The sequence below is a fragment of the Linepithema humile genome, chromosome 5 (genome assembly GCF_040581485.1).
Source record: "Linepithema humile isolate Giens D197 chromosome 5, Lhum_UNIL_v1.0, whole genome shotgun sequence".
Classification (NCBI taxonomy): Eukaryota; Metazoa; Arthropoda; class Insecta; order Hymenoptera; family Formicidae; genus Linepithema; species Linepithema humile.
The window spans coordinates 25,363,573-25,375,846 of record NC_090132.1 but is presented as its reverse complement, the minus strand read 5'-3'; the positions used below and the strand labels follow the sequence as shown (position 1 = coordinate 25,375,846).

General features: G+C 35.2%; 2 long non-coding RNA genes across 2 annotated transcripts in view; one reads left to right on the top strand and one right to left on the bottom strand.

Moving 5' to 3' along the window:
* LOC105675102 (uncharacterized) overlaps window positions 1–7,965 on the bottom strand; it is a 123,977-nt gene extending 116,012 nt beyond the window's left edge. Inside the window, exons 1-2 of the long non-coding RNA XR_001101226.2 lie at window positions 6,365–7,965; window positions 6,052–6,163 (exon numbers count right to left, since the gene is read on the bottom strand). This is a non-coding gene — a long non-coding RNA (uncharacterized lncRNA). The remainder of the gene's footprint in view (window positions 1–6,051; window positions 6,164–6,364) is intronic.
* A 338-nt stretch (window positions 7,966–8,303) lies between these two features.
* LOC105675205 (uncharacterized) overlaps window positions 8,304–12,274 on the top strand; it is a 41,702-nt gene continuing 37,731 nt past the window's right edge. The window contains exons 1-3 of the long non-coding RNA XR_001101233.2: window positions 8,304–8,395; window positions 8,776–9,160; window positions 9,282–9,393. This is a non-coding gene — a long non-coding RNA (uncharacterized lncRNA). The remainder of the gene's footprint in view (window positions 8,396–8,775; window positions 9,161–9,281; window positions 9,394–12,274) is intronic.

Here is a 12,274-nt window from a genome sequence, read left to right as displayed (position 1 = left end):
GATCTGGTTCCAAAACAAAAGGGCGAAAATTAAAAAGGCTAGCGGTCAGAAAAATCCACTGGCACTGCAGTTAATGGCACAGGGACTCTACAATCATTCGACGGTACCGCTTACTAAAGAGGAAGAGGAACAGGCCGTGGAGCTCCAAGCGAAATGACGATTGTAAACTTAAACGAACTCTCGATAAAATCTAGCTTGTAACTTCGAATCCTAAATTTTATATTTAATCCCAAAGATGCTATAAACGGAGATCAAATTACCCTTCATTCGGTTTTGATTCTTCGCATAAGAATTCTTGAGGAAAATCGAGAAGAAAAAATAGAATCTGGAGATACCAGATCAGTTAGTGTAAAAAAAAAATTCTTCCAATATAATTAGAAAATGATGATATTAAAGCCTCACGAAGTAATCTTTTTTTTTGGAGCTAATAACTGTTCTCCTGAAAAAAAAAACGGGAAACATCATCGAAAAATATTTTAATCTTATTTTGCTGATTTGCAGATTTCTGAAAGTAAGTCATAATCAACCAAAGCGGTGTAAATCTTTATTTAAGAAGAGAAAGAAAGAAAATAAATATATAGTATATATTATTTCGGAGAGTCATTGGCCACAAAGCTAATAAAAAAACTTTTACAGAGCGGGGCAAAGCCTACGGTCTGTCATTTCCCTTCCTTAAAATAAAAGACTGGAGTATTTATTTCGCTAGACATACTAGTACAACTCGTTAGACAGCAAACGAATCAACTTGAGGAATCCTTGTTTCGTAATTAGAGCTTCCGATAGAACAACGTTTGGCGAATGTCGCTCGCCTTCGTTCAACGTAATTGTGAGAGGAAAGTTAGTTACCGAGATGGCTACGTGAATAAATTACGATCACCGTTTCTTGCCAACTTTAAGAGACGACACAAAAATGAAAATTACGACGCTCATAAAATATATGCGTAATATAATATATTTTCCAACGAGAGTGAGTATTATTAGATAATTTTTTCTCACAGAATTTGATCTAAAGAGTTTTTGGCATAAAATGTGTTCGATTAGAGATGGCATGAAGCGGTTAATTTATCACAAAGGAGATTAACAAGTGCCATTTTTTGCATTTTTTCCGGCAAGATTATTTGCGTAAAAATATTACAGAATTGTCTCGTGACGGAAGAAAATAAAGTCGAAAACAAAACCTTTTTCGTTAATTTATTGTAAAAATGTAAGATATTATATATCGCGAAGAAAACTGGAGTGATTGCGATGTGCAATAGAAAATTATACATATAGAAAGAGAAATAAATAGAGATGAGCTATGTATAGGTGTGTTGTATATGTAATCGGCGGAGAGCGACGTGTACATAATTTACCATTTAGCGATGGCAATGTCCCGATAGACTGTTTAAAATGTAACTTAGTTATTTATTTACGTATAGTATATGAAGCGTAGCGAGCGCATACGAACGATCACGCGACAACTGATAACTTGTAAGATTATTTAAATTAAATTCGAATTAAATATTCCCATTATCAAGCGAGCATGATTTATTTTGTCAGCATCTACCTTTCCCAGTCACATGAGTGTTTGCACGGATAAAGTATAATTTGCGACAGACATTGACAGCTGCGTGCCGTATCGAAAACCTGATTAATGAATTACGTGGTGACGTGTTACCTGCAAGACATGTTACGATCGATGGCTATAATAGGTAAATAAGCCGTTGTGTCACTAAAATGAAAAACATTGCGAATTGCTAGACTTCACAAATGCTTTGAAATCTTCTAAAAATTCATTTAGCAGCATGAAAATATTTACAAATTTTTTATGAAGCTATTTTTTCTATTAACATTATATATATATAAAGATATGTAATTATCAACCTCTAAAAAATTAGATTTTCAACTATTTCTAATAATACTAATGCAAAAAAGTTATTACACACAATAATTTAAAACTATATTGTTTCTATACAATTATTCTATACAAATATAATTTTATTTATGCTGTTATTTGTCGCAGTCAAAGTGCTAAGCATATTTTCTTTAAATATTTTTAGCTATCGACACGATGTAAAGGAAAGCGAGAAAGATAGTCGAGACGATTTCTATAGAGATGAAAGCGGCGGGGCGGGTCGATTCACATTCAGTATTTGGCGCATGCTTCCACCCCCGACTCGTTTCAAGCATCGTGCGAACCCCATGAAAAGCCCCTCCTGCTGGCGAGATATCGATTGATTTACAGTCGAAAGGTGGCCATCGTTGATATCAAGCCAGCCACGCCTACGTTATACCGTAAACGCGTTGCGTGTGTTGCGTTACGCTGATCGTGAGCGGTGTCGGTTAACGCGTATCATACTTCATTTAACCCCGCTGTCCACAAAACTCTATTCTGTCTCCGATCCCTTTCGTATCTCTTTATTACACATTGCTTATCGGGAATATTGAATATATTGTTCCGAAAAACGGAAATCTGCGATCTTACGTGAACAATCTATTTCCTCGATACAATTAAAGATATAATATAATTATTTAATCTATAAATATTTGACAGAAAATCCTCCAATAATAATTTTAAATATTTTCCGTCATCAAAATTCAAAAGTCAGAAACCGAAGATACTTGTGGAACATCGAAACTCGAACGCTGCTGTCAAAAGGATGCCTGGTAAGTAATAGGTAGCATTAACGTACAAGCTACGGCAGAGTGGAAGGACTGACATGACGAATAATCGACGATAGTCACTTTCGACTAGACTTCCGTTATACCTTCGTTCACGAAAAGAAATAGCTCTCTTTGACGCGGTGACGATTAGGTGTATCGATATCGTCTTGACTGAGTAAAATTTCTTCAAGATGAGTTACAAGCGCTTAGTCATCATTAATTCCGAGACAAAATTGCCAAAGCACTTTAAACAACTGATTAACACAGCTCCGAATTTATTGAATTATAATATGTTATGAAAATAAGTTACAAAAATAAAAATTATATAGCGTCACACTCAACTCTATACAGAAAATCTCATTGATTTAATTTTTATTCACATATAATTCTATTAAGAGAACAAATATTTGTTATGCAAGCAATTGTTTTATTCGAGAATTTTATAATCTCAAAAAAAAATTTAAAAAAAGAAAAAATAAATAATTCAATCGTCGTCGAAAGCGCATTATTGTGTCGAGTTTCGTCAAACAGATTACCGAAATGTATGCGTTCGAATTTAAATGATTAAATGCCGAAATCGACCGCGTTTTGGCGGTCGGGGAATGTATGGAAATCTATGCCGGTCGCGCCGGGGCGACTAATAATAGCCGAAGTACGACGACCGATCGGCCGACTCCACCGGACCCGGCCAGTGGTCAACGGGCCTAATACGTCCCTGTCAGATTAGAATCGCGGTACTTGACAGACTTGCGCTTCTGTCTGTCCGTACGTCCGGTGATGCCTCCTTGAAGCCGGAGGGAACAGAGGGGAGGGGTCAAACGTCATGCCAGATCCATAAAGACGATCGTTCCTGCTCCTTTGTCCCGGAATCTTTACAAATGAGATACAGAAGAGAAAAGCGAATGCACGTGAGGGGGTACGCAGGCATTAACCCCGGCCGACCCGTTCGGCATTCTTGAAGAACCGCGTATAATCCACGTGAACGAGAGGGGAATTCAGTCTCGAATTATGCATCCGTCTCGTTGGGCTTCGCCTGTGATTCGTTCAACCGTATCTTCGGATACTCGATAAGACGACATTAAAGATAGAGATCTGCATCCATACACATTTAGCACAATGTTACTGCGGCTGAGAATTAAACGGACGTTTACTGATATGTAATCAACGAGCTACCTGATATCGAATCGTTTTATAAATTGATAATAAATTTCTCGAAAGTATCTAATTATTAGGAAATAAATTGAAACTTGCGAATAATGGTCTTATGCATAAAATCGATACGCTTTGCTTTGCTAACAACAACTTCGATATTTTCGATCGCGTCTATAATAATAAAACGCTCTTTCTCTCTCAGAATCGTTTCCGAAGCCTGAGCAAACGGTACCATTTTTTAACCCGGTTGTTAAACTGATAAGAAAATACTGGGATCGTTATCTAAATATCGCCATACTTCCTGCTGTTTGTGTACGAAAGTAGCTGGTCTTCTTAGAATTGATGAACGGGAAATTGAAGGCATTAACGGGTTTATTTCTCTTGCGAGAGTAGCGAGCGAGTTTTATTGCTTCCTTGTTACTCAATAAGGCAACTGTATAGTAGGTGCAATAGATATCTTTGGTAATATAGTTAGGAAGATTAGTTGATTGATCAATTTACATACTTTTCTGTTTTTTTAAATTTTATTTTAAGTATCTAATAGCACGCGTATATATACCACGAATCTAGTGGTGGATTTAATGGTAGATTTCAGATAAAATTATCGTAATCTTTGATACCTAGTATCTATTATATATATATATATATATTTATAGCTCCGATAATTCTTATCCAAACAGTGAGAACCGTATCGCAGAACGAACCGCGAGAAAATCTATGGCGGATCTCCGCGAACGAATAGGCTAATGCGTAATGGTAGGGTACGCTGATAAGAACGCTATCAATCGACACCGTCGCGCACTCGCCGCATTCGCACTCGCATTCCTCTCGCCGCGTTCTTAGCGCGGTACCGATATATCCGTCGCGGCAGCCTCAAACCGATCGTATCTCCGCGGCGCGATTCTTTTTCTCCGGCGTTATGCCTCACCTGGTCGGCGCGGCGCTCACGCTCGGCGATGCCGGGATTAAGAGGAGGATAATAATTCGTGGCGGCCGTGAGAGATCGAGCGCAAGACTGGAGATCTCAAAGGATGATTGTCGTTGGCGAACGGGGCATTAGTCGTACGGTAGCCGATGCCGATGGATACGCATTCGCCGGTGTCGGCGGGCGGGCGAGAGAGAGGAAACGTCGGAAAGTAACATCGGAGGATCTGATGCTGACGGGTATTAAAATTAATGGTCAGTCGTGTACGCTGACGTGTCACCTTATACCTCCATGCGTCATTTTGATTGACCAATAAATTATCTCTCTCGGAAAGGTTTCGCGCGTTGGTGGCCGCCGACCTTCTCACCACCGGCTCTTTCCCTTCTACGGAAAATCTGCGTTTTCTGCGATCTCTTTTTAGTACCTGATTCCGTACAAAGATAACTAATAAAGAAAAAATGTTCCAGACTATCGCCTGATCGATCATCCTTTGAGATCTCCTTTTAATTTAAGATAAAACTCGAAACTCCTACAAAAAAGTTAATTGTATTTGTGCTTATCAGATACTCTTGCAATCGAAAGCATTTTTTAGAGAGCAAATCCCGCAGTGCACATGCATGCATACGCCTAGTTATTTATTCTACGCGAATTATTATTGAGGCGATTTTATTGGATTATTTTAATACTCTAATATTTTTTAATACTCCATAAATAATATTATAATTAATTTGCATATTATTGTTTAATAAGTACCGAGCAATGAAACACATATTTTACGTTTTTCTATGTTAAATGCACGGAAAATTAATTATTTCTTATGTATATTAATACCATATATTAAAATATAGATCACACAAATTTGTTATTTAATTGAATAATCAATCTCCTTTTTGTGAATATTGTTTTTGTGAATTTTGTGAGCAATAAACAATAAAAGCAATAAAAACATATTTTATAAATATGTAAAATTAAATGATTGATATTATAACATTAACAAAAGTGCAAAGTGAAATAAATAGAATAAACGTATCAATAATTTCCCATTAAAATCTATCTCAATATAAATCTATAAACTGTGTGTAGAAATATTATTAAACGCGCTCTAATTTGCCTAAAATTACACGATAAGAAAAATTTATAAAGTAAATTTGCAGTAAATTTACAAAACTTTATAAAATTAATATATGTGCAATATTTGCATTATTTTTATCTTTTATATTAGTGATTATTCAAACAAGTAAATAAAAAACCAAATAATATTCTGGTCATATTTTAAGATAAATTAACAAATAAATTTTTAATTATACAATATGATAGTAAAATTTACTCACCAGCCGAAGTCCCGTCGTTGCCATTTGTTCATTCCATCATTGCCATTTATTCCCTCTGTCATTGCCATTTGTTTGCTCCATCATTGCTCCGAACACACATTTGCGTGGCTCCCTATTTTTAAAACTTGATATAAATAAATAGAATTTAATAAAACTTTAGTACAAATAAATAAAAAAATATTTTTATGTAATTCACAAAAATGAGTCAAAAATTAATATTTTAATTATTATAATGATATCAAATAATATTTTAAAAAATAAACAAAAAAGAATATTAAGTCATGCAATATAATGTTAAAATTTATTCACCAACCTTCGTTGCAATTTGACTTTATCGTTGTTTCACATACACATTTACACTTACACTTTCTCATACATATTACACTCACAATACAACCGAGCCATTCTTACGACACTCCCGAATTTAACAAGCGCAATACACTTCAATGTAAAATACGACAATTACGAAATAATCTTGCTTATTATAAGCGAGAATAATTGCGGCATGAAAGTTTCAGCATCGCGACAATATCCGATAGAGTATCGTCAATTAAAATATCGCGATCACGAATATCATTGACAGAGCTAATTATCATCATTCTTTATTATCACATCGACCGGTAATGCATTCGACATTTCTGACCCCGCTCGCGTGCATGATGCTCACTGTCGAACGAATAAATAACATGAAACACAACGATTGATTGTAACTTTACTCGACATTTCCATCATTTCCGAGATACTTTCGTAAAATCCAAAAACTAGACGCAATTCACGTTGATACTTGAAGATCCGACACAACATTATGCGCGCGATTTCATAAATGTCGAAAAATAGGTTAAAAATTTAAACGCGATTGCACGCACTGATTTACTTTCCACGATGATCGTATAATTCGACACTTTCGATGTTACCAACCCTGCCGACGCTTGCAAAATCTATTTAAAAATTTTACGAGACGAACCAACTTCGTATAGATGCGCGATGATTCGGCAAATACTGTCCGACTTGATACGACTGACGCGACTGATTTTACGAAAGCCGAAAGACTAGTAAGCGAGCGTACGGGCTAATTAACATTGTATAACAATTGCCCACCACTGAATTTAACATTGGCGATACTCATTTGCGTACGAAATTGACTTCGAACAAGAAAAATTGCGAACGAAATGCAGCACGATGCTCGTTTGCTTCCGACACCCTCGCCATCTTTGAACGAACTGAACGTTACTTCGTTATGACTGTTACTTCATTGCGTATTTCAAACTATATGAATAAATAATAATATAAAGATCATGAAATGAGAAAAAAGGCGCGAAATACCTTACAATGCTCGTGAGTATTGAAAAACACGAAAAATCTCGCGCGAACGTGGAGAAATGATTAATTACATGTTAATTAACACCTTACGACGATAATTTGCAGTCACTTGGTTCAATATTCCCGCCACTTGTTAGTTAAACGTGAATCTCGCAAGTACAAGAGGTAAAAGATGCGACATTCCTCATATTGTACTATTCACGTACGTCGAATTATGCGGGTTAGTTTGTGTTCGGAGGACGGCTGCGTAATACGACAAGTAAAAATTCAGAGAAACACGGCGCTTTATTTACCTTCTTCTTACTACGAAGCGTCACGGAGTAAACAAAACAAGACGCCCACTGTGACCGCGAGGTAGAGATTGCTGGAAACACGCGTCGCGCACAAAAAAAATTCTTTAGCCAAATGCTTACTTGATACGATAAACACGGAAACACGTGTCGCTGAGATAGTATCTCTCGCGAAAACAAAGGAAATAATTGATTATATGTACCACACTTTTCGTATAATGCTCCCATTTTCACGCATGAATGATGCTACACTATGAGATAGACAAATGTATTCTAAAATATTTCACCCCGTGTCGATTTGCATCGCGTTATCTGATTAACTGCAAGTAAGTAAGTAAATACGTAAGGTAAATTTTAATGTATCATATAATAAATCTATCAACATTACAAACATTTAACTATCTGGAATATACCATTTGTATTAAACATAAACGTATTTTTTTATATATAATATAATTAATCATCTTTTCTCATATATAAAAAACTAAAATAATTTATTTCTTAAATGTATACTTGATTTAAGGTTTATTTAGGTTGGCTGTCATGTAGTTGTGTATGCAGTTGTATATTAGTTATAGAAAGGTGGCAGAAGTGTCGATCTTCCTTTTACCGCTGCCCGCGAGTGATTCCGTGAGCGTAGTCCCGCGTTTCGCACGTATTTTTTCCGATCAAAGAGAATCTGGCTAGCCAATCTTAGAAGAGTCGCTCGTTGAATGACAAGCGAATATCGCAAAGTATTAATTAGCGCGTACAATTACAATTATCAACATTCGCACAATCAATCGCGTTGATCGCATCAAGTTGTATATTAATTGTCAAGTCATTGCGCATCGATATGAAATTGCCTAGTCTGCCTAACTTTTCAAACGTTTCTCAGAGGTGTCGCGAGTGTTGAATCCAGCGATCATAAATATTTGTATTGCCAGCACTGTTAAGGCCAATGTCCACGATGCTAAAAATCGGTCCGAGAAACATATAGCCAATAAAATTGCCATTTTTGCATAAAAAATGCAAGTTGATTGGTTATACATTTCGCGAACCAATTTCTAGCATCGTGTACATTGGCTTTTATAAGTGACGCGTACGGCCGCCATTTCGTGATGTCATGTTTCAGAACTTTCAGTAATATTGAATCTCTCGATCAATGAGTGAGCCTTACGGAGAATCCGCCAATTTATTCTTCACGCGCGAACAATCGCGGTTCCATTCCTAACTTATTTTTCGTCGTCATTTGTCGCTAATTGTATCCACCGTCGTATCGTTCGTCGAATTGTTTATAAGTGTTGGTAGTGACGAGAGTGTCGAGCAAAATTACGGGCGATTATCGTGCTTCGCGGTATTTATTCATTTGAGAATGCAGTGAGCGTAATGATCGCGTTCAAAATTTTAGTAAGTGCCGGTATCGTAAGTGATAATTAGTGCTATGTAAGTGTATGTGTGGAGCAACAAATTCCAACGGCAAAACATTGGATGCTGAGTAAATTTGAATATCATATTATGTAATTAATTATTTCTTTATTTAGAATATTTTAACTTCATGATATATAACTTCTTTGTACATTAAATGGCAAAGAAATATTTTCCTGTTTATTGTTTAATACATTGTTTGTTATTTATTAGAAAAGAAGACTTGGCTGCTGAATCTAAACTATGGATTACAACGATAAGGATTTAAGGAACTAAAGGATTTCAACCGCAGAGTCAATCTATCGCAACGACGGGACATCGACTGGTGAGTGAATTTTAGTATTTTATTGTGTAATTTTTCAATTATTTTTGAATGAATGGCTGAAAATGGGTGGTTTCAAATTTAACAAATGTAAAGTAAGGTATTGTGAATAGTTTTTAAAAATGAACGTTTATAATATTTTTGGTTCAGTTAACGCAACGTATATATATATAACATTTTACAAATTTTACAAGAAAGTAAAAATGCTACTCACATTCATATTTAAGAGCTATTCATAGTACTTTACTTCATATTTGTTAAATTTGTAACATACAACGATTTTCAAGCCACTCTCATGCATTTATATTTTTATAATGTTTATAATGTTTTATAATGTGACATTATATCACGAGGATTAAAGTATTAATTTTTTAAAATATATTTCTAATATATTTTTATGAATTGAGTAGTAAGAGAAATGTTTTTATTTCTTTCTCAAATTTTTAAACAATTGGGATATATTTCACATTCGTGCGAATAATTGCGGGTTAATTTTACATGGAAAAAATTAAGAATTGGCTTTTTTTAACTTAATATTTATTGAATTTTATTTATTTTTTAATACATACATTTTTTTAAGTAAATGCTCACTACAAATTAATTCTATAATGTCACAATTTGTTATTTTCCAATTTTTTTATTATTCCTCGAAATTATAATGTTTAAAATTGTAAATATTTTGCGAAAAATGAATATGATATAGTGATGGGATTCAAATCTTCTCAAGATATCTTGAGTTAAAGGCTGAAAATCAAGAAGTTTTAAAACATCTTGCAAGACTGTTATGATTGAAAGTCTTGAAAATTCTAGGAAGTTTTAAACAGTCTTAAATGTTTATAATACTTATAATAATTATGTGTATATGTGTGTATGTTATATTATTCAAAATATTTAACACATTCAAGACTTTCAAGACTTTTCCAATCATAATAGTCTTGCAAGCTATTTTGAAACTTTTAATTTTCGATCATTCTTAACTTGCTTAGAAATTTGCAAGTAAGAATCTTGAAAACTCATCACGAATGATATGCATTCCTTGAATATCTAAAAATGTTTATTTTATAAGAATGATAAAATTGAAACTAAATCATAAGTATCCATATATTATGGAAAAAAACCTAGCAACATTATTATTAACATTATTATTAGACTATTTTATTATAGTATAATAAACGATGTCCCTCCTTACCTCGCTTTAAAAATACATCGCAATTCCCTCTCGATATCCCATAGTCTAGACTGTTAAACGCGCGACTCCAGACGCGCGGCGGCAATAACGAACTCTCTGTCCTGCGAATTTCCCCGAAAGACAACCAGGCTTTAATGGCTCAATCCGCATGTTCCGACAACTCGATGTGTGGGCCAACGGTCGGGGGCCCCTTCAAAATTTTCTTCTGGCCCGGGCCCCATGAAAGGCGCGTTACCCGGGCATCGACGGGACAAAACTTGCGCGTTGCCTTGTTTTTAGACGCACGTGAGGCCAAATGACTGGGACGCGCTGCTCTCATGCATGAATGCAACGTCAGCTGCCATCCTGGGATATGGCGAACTCTTCATTAACCGTGCAGAACATTACGGGGAACGCGGGGAGGGTACGAGGGGTCCGCGAATTGTCTCGTTATAGAATCCATATTTCGTTTTTCGCGAAGCGACGACACTCGTGAACAAGTTGGTGACATTATGAAGAAGTATTTCTTCAAACAATTGAATATAAAATTTTCTGCTATTTTCAAGTAGTAGAAAGAAAAAAAAATGTTAATCATCTAAATCATAAGTTTATTTCTTTCAAGACATATTAATCATATTACTTTGCATATTATAAATATTAAATTTATGGAAATAGTTTCAGATAAAATTATTATTACACATTAGTATATGCATGTTATCATTATCATTCGATTAATCTGCACATTTGTGATAATTTGCTGCTGAGCGCCACTGAATACTGAGCGAAAAGTAGCGATAGAAAGCTACCATTATCTTCTTCTCTGTATCGCTACCTCTCGCTTAGTATTCAGTGGTGCTCATTGTTGGCGCAAATATCCAAGCAGCTCTACATTAATATCCTCGTTTGGATTCTTTGATAATATCATTATCAAAATCCAATTATAATTTACAAATTATTCAATTAGTGACATTTATTTTGAAGCCTACATATCACGTATATTGTATTAAAGAATATATTGACTTTGATTCAACAAAGTTGCAAAGTACCTAATGTTATTCATCTTTGAAAATAGTAACATGGAGATTTACAAAGAGTATCAGTTGGTTTAGTATAAATTATTTATGCTGTTGCTAAGATATTTAGCTGTCTATCTACATTGTAATTTTAATATAACTTTATTATCAATTCACAATTAGTATGAAATCTATTGCACAGAAAGATAAAGTAAAAAGTAGAGAAGAACCTTCTCATTTATGTCAGGAAATTCACATGACTATCCCGATTTAATTGCAACCCAATACGGATAGGGGAGAAAGTCTGTAAGACGATATCATATTGCTATTGATCCGATCCGGATAAGATCGATCTTAACGAGAATTAAGTGAGAGTCCCACGACGTAGGATAGTTTGTGACACTTTTTGAGTCGCGTAGAATCATGAGGCTCGATGGGCTCGAAGAACCGTATTTAGTTTCGTAGTGTCATGTCCAGCTTAACGCATCCGCGCCTCCGGACAAGTCCAAACTCCAAACACACGTCTCCTTTGAAACTTTTTTAACATGTCACAGCTCTATCTAATAGCAGAACAGCGTGGTAGGACCCACTTCGACGAGTTTCACCAAACCGCTATTTTCGAATTAAAGATGAACCAAGCCATGATAATATCTCTATTAAGAGTAATGATATTCCGTAACACGTTGATACAATTTGAATATAT